The following is a 7,583-nucleotide window of genomic DNA, read 5'->3' as shown; positions in this document are numbered from 1 at the left end:
CAACGCGAGGTCGCTCTTGTCTCTAAGCGTGCATGTCCTCTACGGCCCAGGAAAGGCTCAGTTGTTTGCCCTCCCACCGTGTGACAAGACCCGTTCTGCCTCCATTTATGTACGTATTCATGTCAATATTCCTCCTGTATAAGGTGTCTCTTTTGAACTGGTTATAGTCTCTACCGGTCCCTCATAAAATCAATAAAATCTTTAACATGTGTTCATTTTTACATCTGTATGAGAATCATGATTTTACCATTTTGTCGAGAATTATTTTTGAATAGTTTTCCGAGGATTGAGGAGGGGTCAGCTGGAAAGTGAAGGGGGGAAGGGGTGAGCGACCTGTACACCTCTGGGCACGAAAGGAAGTGGGTGATGGGGTCAAGGCACCCAGGTCATCTAAATCGCTATAGAAATGCACCTCTGTTTGGCTTACTATGCATTACTGATTTGGGCTCAGACTCTAAGAAGTCAGATATTAATGTGTAGAAGAGTAGTAAGTTCCAAGTGATTTTAGCCTGCTACAGATGCAAATGATTTCTATCCACCGAAAAATATAACTCCCAAAGGATTTATTGTCCTGTAAGAAGACATTATCTAATTTTGCAATCTATTTCAACATCTTTTATTCTTCTTCTTCTCCTCCTCCCTCTCCCCCTCCTCCTCCTCCTTCTTCTTCTTGGCTTTATTTTGCTTTGTTTACTTACTTTTTTGTTTTTCTTTGTTGGAAGGCAACATTCTTTTTTTCACTAACATTATATCGATCTTCCCTATTCTTTGAACTAGCTTTACCAATCTGCTGATTCTCTCATTAATGAGTTAAACAAATCTTTGCCACATGCTTATTCTACTATGAAGGAGGGTCATAGTTTTTAACTTTTTGAAATGTATACGTCGACAGTCTAGTTGCCAGCTTGTGGTCTGCATGATGCTGTCCCAAGGTCGCCCCACAGAACAGAACAGTGGAATCTGCATTCTCTTATCACGCACGGAGAACCTGTCCTGTGCCTGGCACGGTGGCAGGTGCTGAAGTTAGGGGAAATGGAAGCAGACAGGCTCAAGAAATTCACACTTGTGGCCAGAGAAAAGTTGTTGGTTTGTTTCTGAAATCAGCAATTGAAATGAAATGTGATAACTGCTGGCTTAGAGGTGGCAGTGCTCTAGAGCCAGCGTGGATGGAAGGAAAGGTCAGATCCCCATTATGCGGGCCTTGCTCTTGCTCTCTTTTCCCTTTTCCACAGGGAATCGTTAAGTTCCAGCTCAGTAGTCAGCATTGTCTTCTTCCTGGCTAGGAGCATCCTCACACCTCACAAGACTCCAATGTCCAGGCATTAGATGCTTCTGTGTTAAATGAGAAAAACTAATTTGAACAGCTTATCCTAAAGAAAGTCTGTTGTGAAATCCATCCAAAAATCTAATAAGTAGGAGTGATATCTGTTGGTGAATGAATTGGGTTATCTGAGGTGAAGCTGAGTTACTAAAGCAATAAGCAAATCAAGAAGAGAGCAATCTGGAAGGTTGTGAGTGTGCCTTCTGGTTCCTAAAAAGCAGGATTAGTACTGAACAGAAAAAATCCAATGAACCTTGGCCCATTTGCATTTTAGCACTCATTTTGGGTACCGGTGGGATGGTGGAGAGGACCTTGGTCATGGAAATGGAAGTTCTTTGCTCTAGTCTCAGTTTGGAAATCTTATCCCAGATTTTCTCTCTGAGCTTTAAAGAGTTGGTATGAGGTTAAATCATAGAATTAATGTTAAAGCACTCGTGATTTTGCCTCTACAAGACATTTGATAATGTCTGGAGACATTTTTAGTTTTCATAATTGGGTGGTGAGCGGTGCTCCTGGCATCTGTGTAGTAGGTACAGGCCAGGGATGCTCTGGAAAGTTCTGCAATGCACATGGCAGCCCTCAAGCAAAGACTTATCTGGCCTCAAATGTTAATAGTGCTGAGGTTGATAAATCCTATCTAGGTCCATCTTCTTGGTTCTGTTTGACCCAGGGAATCTGATAAATGAGAGCTTTACTAACACTGAGTTTCCTGAGTAGGTAGCTGATCTGGGGAGGTGTGGGTAGAGGATGTTGGGGAGTGCAGATTCAGGTGATAACCTGGGTCCCTTGTGGTTACATATGGATCTGGTTGTCAGTTTTCACTGGTCTCAGTTCCCCAGTTGGTAGATGAATAGAGTGGGAGGGCATTGCTGTGGAATTTACAGAGATAGTTGGTACCTATGTCAAAAGGCCCCTCTGAGTGGCTGGGCTATAACCGTAAGCTTTAGATGGGGTGATATATTGGTGTCTTATCAGTTTGTTGGATTTATAAAGACTCTTCCAGCTCATTTATGTAAAGAAGAGTCACTTATTAAAAGTTTCGTTGGTTATCCATTTTAAATATAGCAGTGTGTACATGTCAGTCCCAACATGCACCTGCTGTATAGCACTGGGAACTCTGCTCAGTATTATGTAGCAACCTAAATGGGAAAGGAATGTGAAAAAGAATAGATACATGTATATGTATAACTGAATCACTTTGCTGTACACCTGAAACTATCACAATATTGATAATCAACTATACTCCAATATAAAATAAAAGTTAAAAAAAGTTATGTTTAAATTAAAAAAAGAAAAAATGAAATGTGGTAAGTCCCATAGTAGAGGTTTCAGAGTTAAAAACTAGACGCTCAGCCCCTGCCTGACACCTCATCTTCCACATAATGGGTATTTAAAATCGTAGCTGGAATCTTCAGGGGGTGACTTGAGCTATCCAAGCCTGGTGATGCTTACAAGGAAATGGGAGTTTCCTCTCTGAATCACTTCACCTCATCAGGGCAGGACCAGCAGCCCAGTTGTTAATTGTTCTGAAACATCCTGGCGCTATTTGCTCTTCTTTTGACGGTCCCAGTAGCTTTCATTGCCTTTCTTTGGATAGTGGGTTTGGGAGTGAGGGTTTGCTTCTCCTGGTTTCACAAGCCGTTTTGTGAAGAGGAGGCGTGCTAAGTGTTCCGGCGCGTTGGCCTGTGCCTGATCCAGTCCGGCCACCAGATGGCGCAGTTTCGCCTCTCAGCGCCGCAGTGCCGCGTAGGATTGAGCTCTGACGCTCCTAGAGCGTCAGAGTCCTTTGTTGCATTGTGACCTTGGGAAAGCCAGTTTCCCCTTCTGCAAATGAGGAATGGTGAAAATCACCTTGCAGGGCAGCTGTGAGGATTAAATAAGATGACAAAGGCTAAGCGCCTTGCACAGTTCAGACGCACAGTGGATGCTCTGTAATCCCGGCCCTTCTCTTTCCTCTTTCATTCATTCAGTGCACATTTATCGACCGGTGTTTCTGTGCGATGGCTCATAAAGACGCAGAGTGTCTTACACACACAACACACACAACACACACACACACACACACACACACACTACTGTAGTTACTGGAATACAAGACATACCCTCTACCCTCCAGTTCCTAGTCATCCAAAATTTCCTCTTGCTCAAATGCATTTAGGTACAAAAAGCCACATTCTGAAGAGCTAAAAGAATGGTAAAAGACGTAGCAACCCTAGAAGAGTGTTACTATGTGTTCAGAACCTACTATTCCCCACTGGGTTCCACCGTAGAGTATTATACAAACAAGATAATATGTTGCCCCATACAACCAACTTAAAATCCCTTTCAAAACATGTATGATGTTTTCCCCAGAGGCGGGACAGTGACGCAGGCTCAGGACAGCCCTGGGCTTGTGGGCCAATGTGCCCTGAGTGCAGCATTGTGAAGGGAGGTTGTTAGGGCTGTGTTCGGGGGGATTGCATGTAACACTAAGCACGTCCGTTTTTGTCACAGGCAGTGGGGAGCCACAGCTGCCTTCTGAGTTGAGGAATGACAGGGTAACATTAGAGCCCCAAACCCTAGAAAGAGCAGTGTCTGTCTAAAGCTGGGGGCTAGATAATTTCATCCTTAATCCCACCCGAACCTCTTCTCCCACCCCTCCTCCTCTCTTTCCTGTCCTCTCCTCCTTCTATTTACTCATTCATTTATTCATTCATTCAGCAAAGATCTATTAACCATATATATCATATTGCAGATATGTTTTAGGCACTTCGGTTAATCAGTGAACAACAGCAACAAAGCTTCTTCCTGGAGCTTACAGAAACCCATTCATGTTACAATATTTATATATGCACCTGTCTTCTATGGGCCACCTGAGCAGTTGGGGGCCACCTGCCTCCCCGTGTGAAAAAGCCAGCATCATAGCTTGTCCTCTGAGGTCCTGCCGTGCCCCTGCCCATTCCATGGTTTGACTGAGCAACCTTTCCTTCAATTACATGAGATGCTTTGTTATTCTCCTACGAATCTCCCCGGCCTCTGCAGGACTAAGCTTGTGTAATTTGCATTTCTGTCACCTGCCACCCAAAGGTGCCTGCTAGAAAGGCAGAGCCACTGAAGAAAACTGATAAGACTTTCTTGACTGTGTTAGGATGCAGGGCCAGCCCTGTAGGCAGGATTAGCCTGAAGGCCTACTTGGCATCAGCTGTGTTAGCCAGGACCAGCCACATCATAAAGGAAGGCTGTGTTCATGTGTGGTTTTGTTTGGCTTCCCCTGCAAGCAGAGCCTGAGGCAAGGATTGGGTGCAGGTGGTTGATGTGGGAGGTAAGCCTGGGAAGCAGGGGAGAGTGAGTGAGGAAGTGAGATGGGAAAGAAGGAAAGGTGAATATAAGGGCACATTCTCCCAGCTGCTGCTTGATGCTGCTTGATTCTGAGAGGTGAACAGAATGCCTCCATTCAGAATTACCTCCTGAAAGGTGGAGGCTGGAGCGATCTTCCACTGGGTCCTACCCCCTCAATGACTGAGAGTTGCCTGGGACGCTAACTCTTAGGGATGCTCGCTCCTGGTCTCTGCCTTCAGAGAAGACCCTGGAGCAGAAGACCCTGGCATGGGGCTAAAGGAATCAGAGCCACATGGAGCTGACCAGGAACTGGGGCTGAAGCAGAGCCAGCCTGAGGGCATGTGATGCAGGCACGGGAGGTGTCACCAACAGAGCCTTACTGAACTTTGCAGCATATTGTAAGTTACCTAACTCAGTGGTCCCCAACCTTTTCGGCACCAAGGACCAGTTTCGTGGGAGACAGTTTTTTCACGGACCAGGGGTGGGGGATGGTTTCGGGATGATTCAAGCGCATTACATTTATTGTGCACTTTATTTCTATTATTATTACATTATAATATATAATGAAGTAATTATAAAACTCACCATAATGCAGAATGAGTGGGAGCCCTGAGCTTGTTTTCACTTGCCACTCACTGATAGGGTTTTGATATGAGTTTGCAAGCAATTGATTTATTATGGTCTCTGTGCAGTCAAACCTCTCTGCTAATGATAATCTGTATTTGCAGCCACTCCCCAGTGCTAGCATCACCGCCTCAGCTCCACCTCAGATCATCAGGCATTAGATTCTCATAAGGAGCGTACAGCTTAGATCCCTCACATGTGCAGTTCACAGTAGGGTTTGCGCTCCTATGAGAATCTAATGCTGCCACTGATCTGACAGGAGGTGGAGCTCAGGCGGTAATATGAGCTATGGGGAACGGCTGTAAATACAGATGAAGCTTTGATCGCTTGCCCGCCGCTCACCTCCTGCTGTGCAGCCTGGTTCCGAACAGGTCATGGACCGGTACCTAACCGGACTGGTTAGGTTGGGGGCCCCTGACCTAACCCCAGGTTGCGGGAGGTGTTGCTGCCCCAGATGAGATAGTCTCTGGCTTATCTCTAGAATGTAGCCTCTGTGCAGAACTCCAGTCTAAGCATGGGCCTGGCAAGAAAGAATTGAGCTTCCAGAAATTCTGACGAGATCTTTATTTGATTTTGCACAGTTTAAGTGCCATTCGTGAGGCTAATTTGGGGATCAAGAGTCTGCACCTCTTCCGGAACATGTAGCATTCTCTATGGTGTACCCCAATTATGACGACTTCCTTAAGCCTTTGATTTGCCCAATGGTGTTAGGATGCCTGACTGCACTGCCCTGACTGGGCCACCTTGGCATTGGTCAACATAGTGGCCGTGCACAAACTCTGCTTCCAAAACTGCTCTGCAGGCTCCAAATCACATTCAAGTTCTCCTGTGATGGTTGCAGCCAGCTGCAGAGATTGCAACACGTGGAGTGCCTGTCACTCTCCTCCCTGACAGCCTGGCTCCATTTGGTTTAAGGATTTTGTGGCCCAGAATGTTATCTGAGCTGTCACCGTCATGCTCTGTCACCCCGAAATGGATGGCAGGAAATGGATCGGCGAGCCCTGTCAGTTTCCTTGCTGCTGGCATCATTCCTGGGTTCAACCGTGAGCATCCTGGCTGTGAGTCACTGCGGAGGTGGAGAGCATCCACTCAAATGTCTGCAGCCACACTTAGAAAGAGTTCTTCGAGAGACAGAAGAGCCCTCTTCATCCGTGTCTGTTCTCTGCCCTTGTTCTCCATGAGCTGATTGTTGCCTAGACTCACACAGCTGGGCTAATGGGGCACCTACCACTCCTAAGAGGGCACAGAGCCTGTGTCATATGAGACCTGAGAAAGGAAACCCACCCCCAGGCTGTGGAGCCCCCTCCCTCCTCAGCACACAATTTCCCCGACACCAACATCAGACAAGGCTGCTCTGTGCCTGTTGTGATGGAGCGAGACAAAAACAGAGCCACACTGTCATCAGTGTGAGTTAAGACAAAGCAAGAATGCTGGACACATTACAAAAATGACAAGCGAGGCCCTCTCCTGGAGAACAGGAGTGGTTGCCCGTCCACCAGTGATAGCGTTAGCCCCGCTCTGTTCCTCCCATCACCTTCTATATAAAAGTGAGAGGCCCAGGGGCTTCCCTGGTGGCGCAGTGGTTAAGAATCTGCCTGCCAATGCAGGGGACACAGGTTCGAGCCCAGGTCCGGGAAGATCCCACATGCCGTGGAGCAACTAAGCCCGTGCACCACAACTACTGAGCCTGAGCTCTACAGCCTGCGAGTCACAACTACTGAGCCCACGTGCCTAGAGCCCATGCTCCGCAACAAGAGAAGCCACCGCAATGAGAAGCCCGCGCACTGCAACGAAGAGTAGCCCCTGCTCACCACAACTAGAGAAAGCCCGCGCAGCAACGAAGACTCAATGCAGCCAAAAATAAAATAAATATATAAAAAAATAAAAATTAAAAAAAGTGAGATGCCCAATCATAAAATTGCCCCATTTTCTGATAGCATCCAGTCTAGAGCAAGACCATGCTTCCTAGCACCCTTTCCAAAGTCCCCTTGCCCAAGCTCTGATCTCCAAGCCCCTTTGCACCCTCCTGCTGAGATCCCCATGGTTCCGCACGGTGCGTGGTCTCCCTGGGCAATAACCCCAAGTTCCGCGGCCACAGGTGTATTACTGGTAGTGTTGGCTGGCTGGGAGAAAGCCAGTGCTGACCTGCTGCCCAGCAGGAGCTCCTGTGCCCCCTCCTCAGCTGCAGAAGTGCTCCTGGCAGCCACTGGGTGAGGCGACTGGGGCTCTGGCCCCACGGGGGGCATTTGATTGTCTCCTGTGGCAGACATTTTGGTGCCCAGTGTCTTGTCCCTGGCCACCTCCAGATTTCAGCTCTAGG

Source organism: Eubalaena glacialis, chromosome 6 (genome assembly GCF_028564815.1).
Source record: "Eubalaena glacialis isolate mEubGla1 chromosome 6, mEubGla1.1.hap2.+ XY, whole genome shotgun sequence".
Classification (NCBI taxonomy): domain Eukaryota; kingdom Metazoa; phylum Chordata; class Mammalia; order Artiodactyla; family Balaenidae; genus Eubalaena; species Eubalaena glacialis.
This window is presented reverse-complemented; position numbering follows the sequence as displayed.